This window comes from Orcinus orca, chromosome 3, assembly GCF_937001465.1.
Source record: "Orcinus orca chromosome 3, mOrcOrc1.1, whole genome shotgun sequence".
In the NCBI taxonomy this organism is placed as follows: domain Eukaryota; kingdom Metazoa; phylum Chordata; class Mammalia; order Artiodactyla; family Delphinidae; genus Orcinus; species Orcinus orca.
In genome coordinates this window covers 34478213-34492592 of record NC_064561.1, presented here as the reverse complement: position 1 = coordinate 34492592, position 14380 = coordinate 34478213, and the positions used below count along the sequence as shown (strand labels likewise).

At 37.0% G+C, this 14380-nt stretch overlaps 1 long non-coding RNA gene across 1 annotated transcript in view; it reads left to right on the top strand.

The window, feature by feature from the left end:
- The window catches only part of LOC117202209 (uncharacterized), a 263569-nt gene extending 249660 nt beyond the window's left edge, over positions 1-13909 (top strand). Inside the window, exon 3 of the long non-coding RNA XR_004484411.2 lies at positions 11639-13909. This is a non-coding gene — a long non-coding RNA (uncharacterized LOC117202209). The remainder of the gene's footprint in view (positions 1-11638) is intronic.
- Positions 13910-14380: the final 471 nt, after the last annotated feature.

Below are 14380 nucleotides of genomic sequence, written 5' to 3'. Positions count from 1 at the left end.
AGATGCTCAACATTGCTAATTATTAGAGAAATGCAAATCAAAACTACAATGAGGTACCACCTCACACCGGTCAGAATGGCCATCATCAAGAAGTCTACAAACAGTAAATGTATGTGGAGCAAAGGGAACCCTTCTACACTGTTGGTGGGAATGTAAATTGTTACAACCATTATGGAGAACAGTATAGATGTTCCTTCAAAAACTAAAACTAGAGCTACCATATGACCCAGCGATCCCACTCCTGGGCATATATACGCAGAAAACCATACTTTGAAAAGATACATGCACCCCAGTGTTCACAGCAGTACTATTTACATAGCCAAGACATGGAAACAACCAAAATGTCCATCAACAGATGAATGGATAAAGAAGATGTGGTACATATATACAATGGAATATTACTCAGCCATAAAAAAGAATGAAATAATGCCATTTGCAGCAACATGGATGGACCTGGAGATTATCATACTAAGTAAAGTAAGTCAGAGAAAGACAAATATCATATGATATTGCATATATGTTAAATCTAAAGAAAAAATGATACAAATGAACTTACAAAGCAGAAGCAGACTCACTGACTTATAGAACGAATTTATGGTTACCAGGGGTAAGGCTGTGAGGGAGGGATAGATTGGGAGTTTGTGATTTACATATACATACTGCTATATTTAAAATAGGCAACCAGGGCCTCCCTTGTGGCGCAGTGGTTGGGGGTCTGCCTGCCGATGCAGGGGACACGGGTTCGTGCCCCGGTCCGGGAAGATACCGCATGCCACGGAGCGGCTAGGCGCGTGAGCCATGGCCACTGAGCCTGCGCGTCCGGAGCCTGTGCTCCACAACAGGAGAGGCCACAACAGTGAGAGGCCCTCATACCGCCAAAAAAAAAAAAAAAAAAAAGACAACCAACAAGGACCTACTCTATATAGCACAGGAAACGCTGCTCAATATTCTGTAATAACCTAAATGGCAAAATAATTTGAAAACAATAGGCACATGTGTAACTGAATCTCTTTGCTGTACCCCTGAACATAACACAACATTGTCAATCAACTATATTCCAATATAAAAAAATTATTAATTCATGTATCTGTTAATTTAGTCAATATTTATTATCATGACCATAGCCATACAATAAATGATACATGCAATGAAAATAAAAATTTCTAAACTAGCTAAAGACACACCGAGGACTTGAATTATTAGGAACTTTTGCTTTCTGTTTCATAAATCTATTACAAAATATAATATACTTGAGAGACTAAAACTATTAGTTGAAGAGCCAGTCACAGAAATATGTAAATAGGAAAGAACCTTCTTTGTTTAGCAAAATAGTTCAGAAAAATCAATCGCCCAGAGGCTTGGCCTGGAAAGACCAGGTTTGAGCCAAAAGATGACAATAACTCAAGTGTTTTATATAATAAAGTAAGAGGAGTTCTGGGTTTCCCAAGCCAGTGCTTTAGAGAGGTGTAAAGGAACCAGGGAAGGAGGGAAGGAGAGAAAAGATTGAGAAGACTTGTTCCCTACTTAGAATACGACTACTGAGAAATTCCTGAAGGTGGATATGGTTGAGGACTTTTAAAATTAGAAAGTCTAATTTTTCAATTTTATGTTACCTGCATAGTAATGCAACCCTCCCCTGACTCTGCCTTATTACTGTAAACAAGCAGTTCTCAAAGTGTGATCCTCTGACCAGCAGCCCCAGCATTATGCAGGACCTTGTTAGAAATGCCAGTTCTCAGGAGAACCAGAAATTCTGGGGATGGGGCTCAGAAATCTGGGTTCAGCAAGCCCACCAGAGGATTATAATGTGTGCTCAAGTTTGAGAATGTCTGCCCTAAACTTAGCAGAATTCTGCTATTTCCTCAGCCTTGTGTGGTACTTCAGGAAATGAAGAAACTGGGTCACAGTCCAGCAGAGGTGTCATAAACAAGAAGTGAGATGCAAAGCAAAGGAAAAGGAATTCACCCAGGATCAGGGAATGAGTCAACAGCAATGAAGTGTTCAAGTCAATGATACTTGTTACTCCCCAGAAACTCCAAAGATACTGTGAGACACTGAGTTTACCAGATTCTGTGATAGGGATTTAAGTTTATAAATCTTAAATGATGGCTTGACTAATGATATTACTATAGCATGAAGATGTGGGGAGTAATACATAACACCTGATAGACATTTAGGAAATTCTCTATTTGAAGAACTTTTTAGACTATTTATAAATAAAAACAATTATCAAGTTCCTTTTAATTTCATTGAAAAACCACCTAACCCACTGGAAAACAATTTTCTACAGGAATTGTTTTTGAACTTAGGTATCACTTTGTGAGTAGAAGTAATTCACACACGGGTAGGTAGCTTCTGGTGCTTGGTTTAAATTTAATATAACTTAAAAGTTACAGAATTATCAGTCTTTTTTTAATGTATTGACAATGATGTGTTCTTAAACAGCCCAAAATGGGAGTTATAATTTGGGGAGTGTACAAATCCCAATTGTGGGCTAGGGAACCTACTGAGAGGTTTGTTTGTGGGGACCATTTCCAAATTGGGGATAGACAGTCAAAACCCATGGTGGGATATGCTCTATTGCACAGACAGACACTTACTGCATTTACTCAAGGACTTATTTTATGTTTATCAACCTTCATACTTTGCTCTCCCGTCTCTTGGCTCTACTCTTAGATAGACAGACACTTACTATGCTAGTCAGAATCCATACTGTCTTCTTTTCATAAATGCCCCTTGATTTTCATCTGGAGAATCAAATGATAGAAAATACAACTCGAACTGACCCCTGCTCCCCATCTCAATCCATGATCTCTGGAACAGCTAGACTCCACCCCACTTTACTTTCCCTTACTGCCCCCTACACACCCAATCACTGCCAGGGTAGGTTCATGACTTGGGTCTAGAGAGTAAGACCATCCTATTTGTCAGTGACAGTGTCTGTCTCAGATAGACTATCTCCTTACAGTGCCAAGATGGCAACCATGAGTTCTAGGCATTATACTCACAGCTTCGAATTAGCGTAAAAAAATCTTTATTCCCCCAAATAGTTAAAATAAAACCCTAGACGTGACTACACTATTCCAAATTGGGGATAGAGAGAATTTGGAAGCCAGAGTTGTTCTTCAGTGGGCCACTGTATTCCTTCTGACCCTTTCTTACCTCTATCAACACTTAAAAATAAGTCTAACCTAATTTGGTGCTTTCCATCCCAGTGGTCCACTGAAGAACAACTGTGGCTTACTGCACTTCACCCATACCTGAAGTTAGAACTCTCATAGCACATTTTAGTTTTGTGAATTAAAAAAAAAAAAATCCTGGGTTTCCCTGGTGGTGCAGTGGTTGAGAGTCTGCCTGCCAATGCAGGGGACACAGGTTCGTGCCCTGGTCCGGGAAGATCCCACATGCCGCAAAGTGGCTGGGTCCGTAAGCCATGGCCGCTGAGCCTGCGCGTCCGGAGCCTGTGCTCCACAACGGGAGAGGCCACAACAGTGAGAGGCCCTCATACGGCAAAAAAAAAAAAAAAAAAAAAAAATCCTTATTGCTTAAGCCAGTTCAAGTTGCATCTTCTAGGATATTCTTCCAATATAAAAGAAACCTACCCAACATGTGACTGAGAAAGTAGCAGCAAAACCATTGACAGGTTGATTAGGGATTGTGTTTGCTCGTTAGGGATTCTATTTGCTCGTTAGGGATTCTTGAATACAAATTCCACACCATTGGAGTGAAACAACTCTGAAGCACTTCTATTCCATCTCCCTGACGTCCCCAACAGGATTTAGCCCCAGTCAATGACAGTATCTGGTTCTTTAATTCATCCTTTTTTGGCTTATTTCCCTTTCATATCTCACTTTCCTAACTCCTACTTTCCTACCATTGCTCCCGAAATCACCTCCAAAATGAACTTCTTACTCTTAAATCCTTGTCCTGAGTCTGATTCTGTTATTATGTGGGTGACCAAAGTATTTAATGAAGGTATATAGAATCAGAAAAAGTAACAGGAGGCATAACAGGAGACACAACAACAAAGTTTATGGTAAAAAAAAAGCCTGAAAACAATATAATTTAAGTTGGAAAGTTCAGAAGCTAGTCCACACACAGAAAAGCTATGTCTTTAAAAAAAAAAAAAACCTACTTAAAAGAGCTTCAATGAGCAGACACCCAAATACACAACCACTCACATTTTAATAAATTATTTTCTAATCCTAAGGATCAATAGGACTGCATTTTTCCCTCTCCAACAAACTTGTTTGGATATTGTATTCTTCCGTAGTTCTGAAATTTGGTCTCTGTAGATAATAAACACTCAATTAAAGAAACTGATAAAGGCAGCTTCTATTTTTGCAAAACTATCCAGTAATGTTATCTGTAGTAGAAGGATATACTTTTATCCAGGAGATAATAATAGAAGAGTTTCAATAAACTTAGGCAAACGTTACTATCAAGAATCTTGAAAGAAACTCTCAGGAAACCTCAGCTTGAAGTTTAATAGCTTGTGAACCATATGTCTTTCCAGTAACCAGTTTTGCTGGTAATTTTCTGCTATAGGACTGAAAAGAGCAGGACATGCTGAATTCCCAATTTTTAGGAAGTTGGTGAGAAAATCCAAGAGGAGTAAAAAAGCTCCAATGTATTTATGCTTAAAGTAAGCAGAGATTTGAATACCTGTCCTCAGGAATAATAGGCTAAATCCTGGATGGGAAACATTCACCAAGGGATAATAACAGCAACAGCTAAAAAAACTAAACAAAACAAACAAACAAAAAATCCCATCAAACAGTAACATACTGCCTAAAGGAAAAGATAATCTTTACTGGGCAACAGGACATTAACTGAAAAAATGCTCCTCTACCCTGCCCCCTGAAAGTTGGTTAATATTTTACTGTAATTTCAAAATAAGAACATATACCATATCTTTTGCCTCCTACAAAAAATAAACCTAGTAATAAAATCTAATTTCAACAGCCAGTGACTATTATACTTTCCACTTTGTAATTCCATTACATTTTTTTACTATCTGCTCTCTCTTTAAGTTGGCATGTTGATTTAAAATTCAATGAAAATCTCATTAAAAAATATACTTGGAGGCAATCCAGAGAGGGGGAACGAAAGAATGACCTGTGGGTGGTCTAGAATACACTGGATATGATGCTGATGTGGACTTAATCTTTCTGAACACAGCTGCCCCTGATCTGTAGTTTATGTACCCCATTATTCCTGGGACTTGGATGACACATCTGTCCCCTAAAAGAGAAGGGAAAATCTTAAGATCACAGGGTCTACATGACCATCTCCTTCAGTGACCAGCAATAAAGTCCCAACACTTGACATAGTGATTGGCCCCCACCCTGGGATGATCCTAATCAAGGTTCCAAGCTGAAATCCTGCTCCCTTACAGTGCCTGCATTGAAAACACAGTGTACGTCTAAAAAGGTTGATTGGTTGGATCAGCCTCATTACATAGCATGCGATATGTGTACACATGATACAAAAGATGAAAGAACTCCAATCTAAGTTGGAAATAAATACACAGAGGGACACATTTCACTTAATTCATACTGTCGTGGGAAAGTAAAAGGTAACTATTTCTCTTTTTCACTTTCATAAAGTATATTGTAGCACTGCTATTAACTCAATGCAACACACACACACACACCTGGAAGATTTTAATCCAAAACTAAATCCTTTAAGGGGATGAAGAGATTGTATTGAAGTATAGAGAAAAAAAATTTAAGTTTGTTCAAAAGAAATTATAGAACAATCACAAACTATTATAAATTAGCTCTCTTTTAAAGGACATGAGGCATAAGAAGTTGTAGGTGGTCTAATGCATTTCCTCATGATTGAATTTATACTCTTAAAGACTGGGTAATGTATACTCAGGGAGTGTGCTTGATCTTTTATTCAAAAGAGATTGGAATTTTTTTCCCATCATAGAAATGGAGAAAATGAGTCAGAAAACATGGTGTTCCCAAGACCATTATCTATCAGGGAGGAATTCATTAAAGTTCTTAACCCAACTATGGTGCAATGTATAAATGGGAAGGTTTTAGGAATTTTTAACACAGATTTTGGTGTAAGAAATTGATGTATTTTTTTCAGAATAACTAAGTTATCTGGCCAAGACAAGATCCAAATTCATTCTGGAGATGCTGAAAACTAACTTAAAACATTTTTTTAATGTCAAACGCATCTTAGTGTTTAGCATAGTTAGTTCAACAAATCTCTAAATTCACCAAGAATTGGAACCTTATACGATTATAGGCATTTCACTGAAATGCTACCACATAATGCTGATTTCTATTTAGCACACAAATTTTGGAACAGTGGAAGTAAGTCATGTGGCAAACAACTGCTTGAGAAGGTCACCATCTTTTAAGTTACTTTAGGGTCCCTATGGGAGAGATCTGTGTGAAAATAGTTCCACAAAATTTATCTTGTTTTACTTATACGACTCATTGTGATGCATCATGTTTCTTTTTTAACAGGTTTATCAAAATGCTCAGAGATATTCTTGATAAGTTATAGTCTCAGGTTTCCTTCGTTTGTATGCTTTCCCTCCCCTCCCCCACTACAACTTAAATATTTTCCATTTTCCCTGTTTTCATGGTGTGCTTAGTTCTTACTTAATATTTTAATATAAAGTACCTCGTACCCTCTTGGAACAAATACAAAGTAGTCTATTGCTATTGATAAAGTCATCGATTATCTCTTAGTTGTCATATTATGGACATATTTCATACCTTGTTGTTTCTGAAGCATTTTTCTCTTATTCTGTAGCTCTCCTCTCTTAGTTTTACTCTTAACTCTCTAGTTGTTCATCTCCAGTCTCCTTAAACAACTAATTTTTTCTACTACTTTACTGATATTTCCCAGTGTTCTGACTTTAGCCTTCTTTTCTTCTTACTCTGTAGGCTGTAGGTAATGTCATAACATCCTACCCATGCTGTTGGTAACTATTCTCCCACTTTATAAATGAAGAAAGAGATACACAGAGAAATTTTAAAAATTCCCCAGGGTCACATATTCAATAACAATCAGAGCTTATATTTTAACAATATTTACATTCCTTCTGCCATACCACATATGTCCCCAGGATAGGCTGGGTAACAAAACCCACAATATATCTGTGACTTTGACAATGTTTGTTTTTTGTTTTTGTTGTATGTTACTACCTTTAGTGAAGACCTCTACTTTACATTGCTGCTTTCTAGGACCCCAGCTGACAGAGGCTTTACCATCTGCAAGGTTGTTGGTTTTAGTGGTAGCGAAAGGAAAATTGAGGAGTTGAGCACCGGTAATTAAAAATTGAGATGGAGTTGTGAAACACACCTCACTTTTGCTCACATATCCTTGGCTGAAACAACTCATATGGCCGTGATTCCAGAGGATGAAAGTTTCAGAGAGCCAGGTAATTATGAGTAGAAGTAATGTCTACCACAGTTTCCCTATAAGGTAGAATACTCATCATATATTTGATAACTACAGTGGGATGTTTTTGACTACATTCCAATTACTTCTTTCTCAATAGCACCACAGTTATTAGTGGGGTAAGATTTCCTCTCCCATATTTCGTGTGGTCTTACACGATAGATACAAAAGTAAACAGACCCTCCCGGTTACCCTAGTATAACAGGCAGCCAGATGCAGAACCTAAGCTAAGTTATTCAGGTTATCTGCCACAGGACTTGAGGCCTGTGGATTGATACAAAAACAGGAGGAAGGATGAAAATATTCATTCTGACAGAGCAAACTGACCCAACCATTGTTGCTAGAATGATCATTGGTCTGGTTCACTTTCTAGAGCCCTCTAGAAATCTGTTCCTAATTCTAAGCAAGTCCCACCTGTTTATTCTGTGAACTCCCACATAGCCATTTCAGTATGTTTCTTTGCATAAGGTAGTTATATTCTGTTGCTTAAAACAAAGGAACCCAAACCTATACACACTACTTATTAATATTCTGAAGATACACAGGGATGTAATTAGGATATCCAAATGTGAAGTTGTAGGATGTATGTGTCTTTATATAAAATTTATAGAATAAGATTCAGAAATAAACTAACAACAGTGTTGACATTAATTTACATAACTTTTTAAATAATGCAGTAAAAGGTTTCAAGAAACCATAAGAAAGCCAATAAGAGCCTCCTAAAGCAGTATGATGATGCCTTTGCTATGGGATGCTTCAACTCAGATTGCTTATTAGCACCTAGGTTAGAATTGGCTTGGTGATAATAAGATAAGCACTTCACTAATATGATTCTGAATGAGCAATTTTCATATTAATGGCTTTTCCACTGTATTAATGAAAACACAATTTGCCACCATAATGGGGACATCACTTAAATTAGATCAAAATTGCTAACATGAACAGTGATGTTAATAAAGCAAAGCTGTTGTATGTGCTAATGGTTCTTCCATTGTATTAACCATGTTCTTATATCCCAAAATTGGTATTACATTTGAAAAAACTGTGTCATTTTATTGACTCCTTGATAATGTCACTTACTGTATGTGCAAGCCACTGCCATCACATTAACTTTGCATAGATCTGCCAGTAACTGAGCAGAAAGTCACAAAGAATGGAAAATTCTACACACTGGAACAAAAAAGCGGTATTCTATCAGCTTCCTTAATCTGGAACTAGGTTAAGGAAGAGAAAACACTATAAGAAAATGAAAAATTTAAACATGAGTCATTTATATAATGACATTTATTTCTGTTTTAGTTTACTAGGGCTGCTGTAACAAAGTGCCACAGACTGGGTGGCTAAACAACAGAAATTTATTTTCTCACAGGCCTGGAAGCTAGAAGTTTGAGATCAAAGTGTCAGCAGAGTTGGTTCTTTCTGACAGCCATAAGGGAAGGATCTGTTCCAAGACTCTCTCCTTGGCTTAGAGATGGCCATCTTCTCCCTGTGTCTTCACTTACTCTTCCCTGTATGCGTCTATGTGTCCAAATCTCCTCTTCTTTTAATGACGTTAGACATATTGGATTAAGGCCTACCCTAATGACCTTATTTTAATCTAATTACCTCTGTAAATACACTATGTCCAAATATGGTCATATTCTGAGGTATTAGGATTTACAGTTTCAACATAGGAATTTTGTGAGGAGGGACACAATTCAGTATATAACTTCCCTAAGTTTTAATTTTCCAGGCATTTACAAAAATGTATGTATGAAACATTTAAGTTTAGCACAGATAATATTACCAGGTTACTTATAATTATTTAAGGTGTTCTGATTTATACTGCATATAAACATCCCCCAAACTGAGCTTGAACATGAAATCAGGTAACTGTGGTGAAGTATTTAGCTCACTACTCACATAGCAAAAGAAAACTGAAGGTTACTATCAATAGTAGTAATAACAGCTGTACTATGTGTGTGTACAGGAAAGGAAACCCAAAAAGAGGAAACATTTCAATGATAGGTGGTATCATCTCATTTAGTTTTATAGATATTTCTGTTCCCTGGAATGTAAATTCTTACTGGGTTAAATTCAACAACAACAAAACAAATAAACAAAAAGCCCCAAGCAAAAAAACTCCTAATATTATTAAGAATAACATTCATTCAATTAGACAAATATTTAATGGGCATTTAGTATGTGCCTGACACTGTTCTCAATAATGGGCAAAAGGAGTCAGTAAAAGTCCACACAGTAAGATCTTTTAAATACTTTAAATATATGCTGGTATTTCTTCATATTGTTAGGATTAAAAAGAATCACCACAGAACTATTTAATTTTAAATATGTTGCCAGTCTTGGTTTGAAACTAAGACTCAATTTGAAAGTAATTCATAAGACTTAATTGCTATTTAGCTAAAGAGAACACGTCTTACATATTCTGACTTATTTTATTCCATTCTATTCTAATAAACTTTGAGCTATCTGAGAAATCTCAATATGCTGGTGTTTAATATTTGAAGTCTTGTCAATGAAGGCAAAATAACCTATTTTTTTGCTTCAGAATAAGTGGCTGAATAACTATCTCTTCTGAACACCTCTTTACCTAAAGCTTTGAAAGATGAAATCAATAATTAAGTCTTTAAAACAATTTGTTTTAGCTCTTTCCCTTCCAACATTTTATCTGTCCTGATGAAAGTAAAAAATGAAATGGCTTTTAACATTATTTCTTTCATTTCTAATTCTTTTCTATTTTATACAATCTGGGGATATTACCAAATAATTTAAAATGGCACAAAAACAACACCAGGATGAAGAAAGGAGAACTTAAGTTAATTTATAAACTGAAAAATCAGAACAATCATAATAATCTTATAATATAGATTTTCAGTTGATTTTAAGCTATATTTTTATGCAAATCAGTAGCCAATATACATCTTTTTAGTAATGTAATTGATATTTTACAACGTTTTTACCATTAATACCTGTGGAGAATTAGTATAGTGCTTTCCTAGTTCACAGGAAAGATCTTGGTTATTGACTGGACTCAGTAACTTATATCAACCTATATAAAACACTTGTAATTTGAGAAAACTGGATGCAAGCTGTTTACTTGTGAAATGATATAACGTAACATAATCCTCAAAGCATGTACTTGAATATAGTGCATATGTATTTGCATAGTAATGAATCCACAAAATAAAGTATAAGGAATTAAGTGAAAGCTAAAAATGAAATAAGATGTTGCCAAAAAGAAAACCTGTGGTTGCATCACATTAAATTTAAATAGAAACTCTTCCTTTGAAACTCATTCTAAATGCATTTTTGTACTTAAAAAAAAAGTATTTAGAGAAAATATTTTCTAATCAGGGTGTGACAAAAAGTATTATATTGCACATTATATTCCTGACTGGAATAAGAATTAATAGATGTCTTAACTAATAATATTTTTCATTAATAAAGTCCTTCCTTTCATAAAGCATTTTCATATGTAAAATGAAACAAAAGAAAAGAAATACATCTACAGAACATTCATTATACTCTAGTATCTGCCTTGGCTTTTTACATGCATTATCTCATTTAATTTTCATATCTCTGTAAGACAAAAACAATCCTCAGTTTCTAGATCAGAAAATCAGGCACAGAGAGATTAAATCACTTTCTCAAAGTCACACAACTAGTAAGTGAAAGTATAGCGGGTTTAATCTTGGCAGCCTCAGTCCAGAGCTGGAGCCCCAAACCATTAAACCATGTTGTCTCTATGCTGTACTCATGTACTACCTCTGTTGATCCTCGGGAAAAGCCTGTAACATTGTTATGAGTTAATATTACAGTAAACTCTTGCAGATAATTTTTGAATCTTTTCCATGTCACACAGTAAACAGTAGCACCCACTTTGGTACCAAACCTTGTTGGTCTAGATTCTTGACAAAGTAGCCTATCTAGTCAGCATGATTCTTTCCTTATGCTCAGGGTTCAATGTACAGATATTTCCCTAAAATGTTTCATATACTCCAGGTCCTAAGCTTTGAGATCTGTATTACAGAGTGATCTACACAGAATATCATTTCAAATCTCCAGAATCACTTCAAGGCACCTCAAATTTTACGTGGACATATAAACAAAGGGATGCTTTGTACTATCTTATAACACCAAACACTGAATGGGACACTGTAAGATCATTTTCTTTGTACCTATACAAGTCTTTGTTCCCTACCCCCAGGCCTTTCAGAAATACATGTCAACAAAGCTTGAACAGAACCTGAGAAGTAAAAGTGATGTATCAAAATAGGGGGCACAATCAAGTTGGTGGAGTGAGAGGACACGGAACTCAACTCCCTCCAGGAGCACATCAAAAATACATCTACATGTGGAGCAATTCTCACTGAAAACTAACTGGAGACTGGCAGAAAGAGTCTTCTACAACCAAGGCTGTAAGAAATACCCACATGGAATTGGTGTCAAGGGAAAAGAAGCCATCAAGTCAAGACCTGTGCCCCTGAGATGGAACTCAGGAGGGGGATTACATAGGCAGAGATCTGCCCTGGTGAGTGAGTGGTTTGAGCCACATATTGGGCTCTCCAGTGCTGGAATCTAACACCAGGAAGATAAAGTCCCCTTGGCTAGTTGGAGGGCTGGTGAGATTAATAGGAAGGCTGTGGGAAGCCTGGACTCTGCCCATGAGGAACACAGGCATGCTTCGTTACTCCCGACGCAAGGTACAGAGGGTGAATTGAAACTGCACAGGACATTGGCCAGTTTCCTGCAACTGCCCAGGCACCTCAGCCTGAGCTGAGTGCCCGCTTTGGTCCCACTTGCTTCACCATGCAGGTCCACACAGGGCAAGGGCTACAGGGGCCAAGGGGAGAGGCTCCATCGTGAGGGACAATGCAACTCAGGCTTGAAGTGGCATCTCAGCTGGTGGGAGGGCAGCCATTACTGATGCTTACTGAGGCAGCTATCAGAAATGGTCCTGGGCCCTGACAGCAGCCAGGGCCACCAAAACCCACGCTCAAACCCATGCCAAACACCTGCACCAGCCCCTTTTGCTCCAGCACTGCTCCTCTCTAGGGTGAGGGTGCCAGTGCTAGGAGGGGAGAGACCACACACTTAAAGGGAATGGAGCCAGCCTAGACCCACCCTCAGGGCTTCTGCTCCAGCAACTTACTACCTACCCCTATCCCCAATAGGGTGGTGCTGGCTATTGAGCAGAGGAAAAGCCTTGGCTCATACCTGGCTCTAGCTCTAGCCACTCCATCTCCAGCCCTACCTCCTAGCCAGGTGATAGCACCCTAGGGAAAGACATGACTCATGCTCATGTCAGATCCATGTCTCCCACCAAAGCCACTGGGCACATGCAGACTGTATAGGGATATTCCCACATAAGAACAACCCTTCAAGACTGCAGTAGGTGACTTTTTCACCTAATTTGATAGAGACAGAGAAAGTTAAGCAAAATAAGACAGGGAATTTGTTTCAATTGGAAGAAGAAGAAAAAACTGCTGGAAAAACAACTAATGAAACAGAAATAAATAATTCACCAGAGAAAGAGTTCAAAGCATTGTAAATAAGAATGCTAACTAAATTAGGGAAAAGAATAAATGAACACAGTGAGAATTTAAACAAAGAACTAGAACTAGAGATAAATATAAAAAGAACCAGTCAGAACTGAAAATACAATAACTGAAATGAAAGACATACTAGAAGGGATTAACATAGATTAGGTGATACAGAAGACCTCATACATGATCTAGAAGATAGAATATTGGACCCAGACAGAGCAGCATAAAGAAAAACAGATTTTAAAAAAAGAGAAGCGTTTAAGGGACCTCTAGGACAACATCAAGCATACTAAAATTCACATTACATGGCTCCCAGAAGGAGAAGAGAGAAAGAGGTCAAAAATGTTTGATGAAATTATGGCTGAAAACCTCCCAAACCTGAGGAAGGAAAACAAGATATCCAGGTACAGGAAGCACAGAGGGTCCCAAACAAGATGAACCCAAACAAACCCACATCAAGATATAATTAAAATGGCAAGTATTAAAGAGGGAATTCTAAAGGCAGCAAGAGAACCACAAAGAGCCATGTACAAGGGAACCCCATAAAATTATAAACTGATTTTTCTGCAGAAACTTTGCAGGCCAGAAGGGAGTGGCATCACATATATTATGTGTTGAAAGGGAAAAAACATACAACCTTGGATACTCTACCCAGCAAGACTATGACTTAGAATACAAGGAGAGATAAAGAACTTTTCAGGAAAGCAAAAATTTAAAATATTCATCAATACTGAACCAACTCTAAAAGAAATGTTAAAGGATTTTCTATAAGTGAAAAAGTCTGTAATAAAAGGTAAGTACCTATAGGAAAGGAATAAATCCCACTAGTAAAGGCAAATACACAGTAAAGGCTAGGACAACCACTTAAATAGGCTAGTATGAAGATTAAAAGACAAAAAAAAAAAACCCCATAAAATCAACTATAACTAAAATAATCACTAAAGAGATAAACATGAAATTGTAAAATATGACATCAAAAACACTAAATGTGGGGGAAGGGGTAAACAGATCTTTTAGAACGTGCTTAAACTTAAATGATTATTCAGCTTAAATCAAGTAGCTATAGTCATATGTCAACATATACTAACCCCATGGTAACCACAAATCAAAATGCCACAATAGTGACACAAAAACTAGAGAGAAAGGAACACAAGCATACCAATAAAGAAAATCATCAAACCAGAAGAAATTAAAAGAAGAAAATACCAGATAAGAACTAGAAAAACAACCAGAAAACAAGTAACAAAATGGCAATAGGTACATACCTATCAATAATTATTTTAAATGCCAATGGACTAAATGCTCCAATCAAAAGACATAGGGTGGCTGATTGGATTAAAAAAATGCTCCAATCAAAAGACATAGGGTGGCTGATTGGATTAAAAAAAAAGACCCATTTAAAT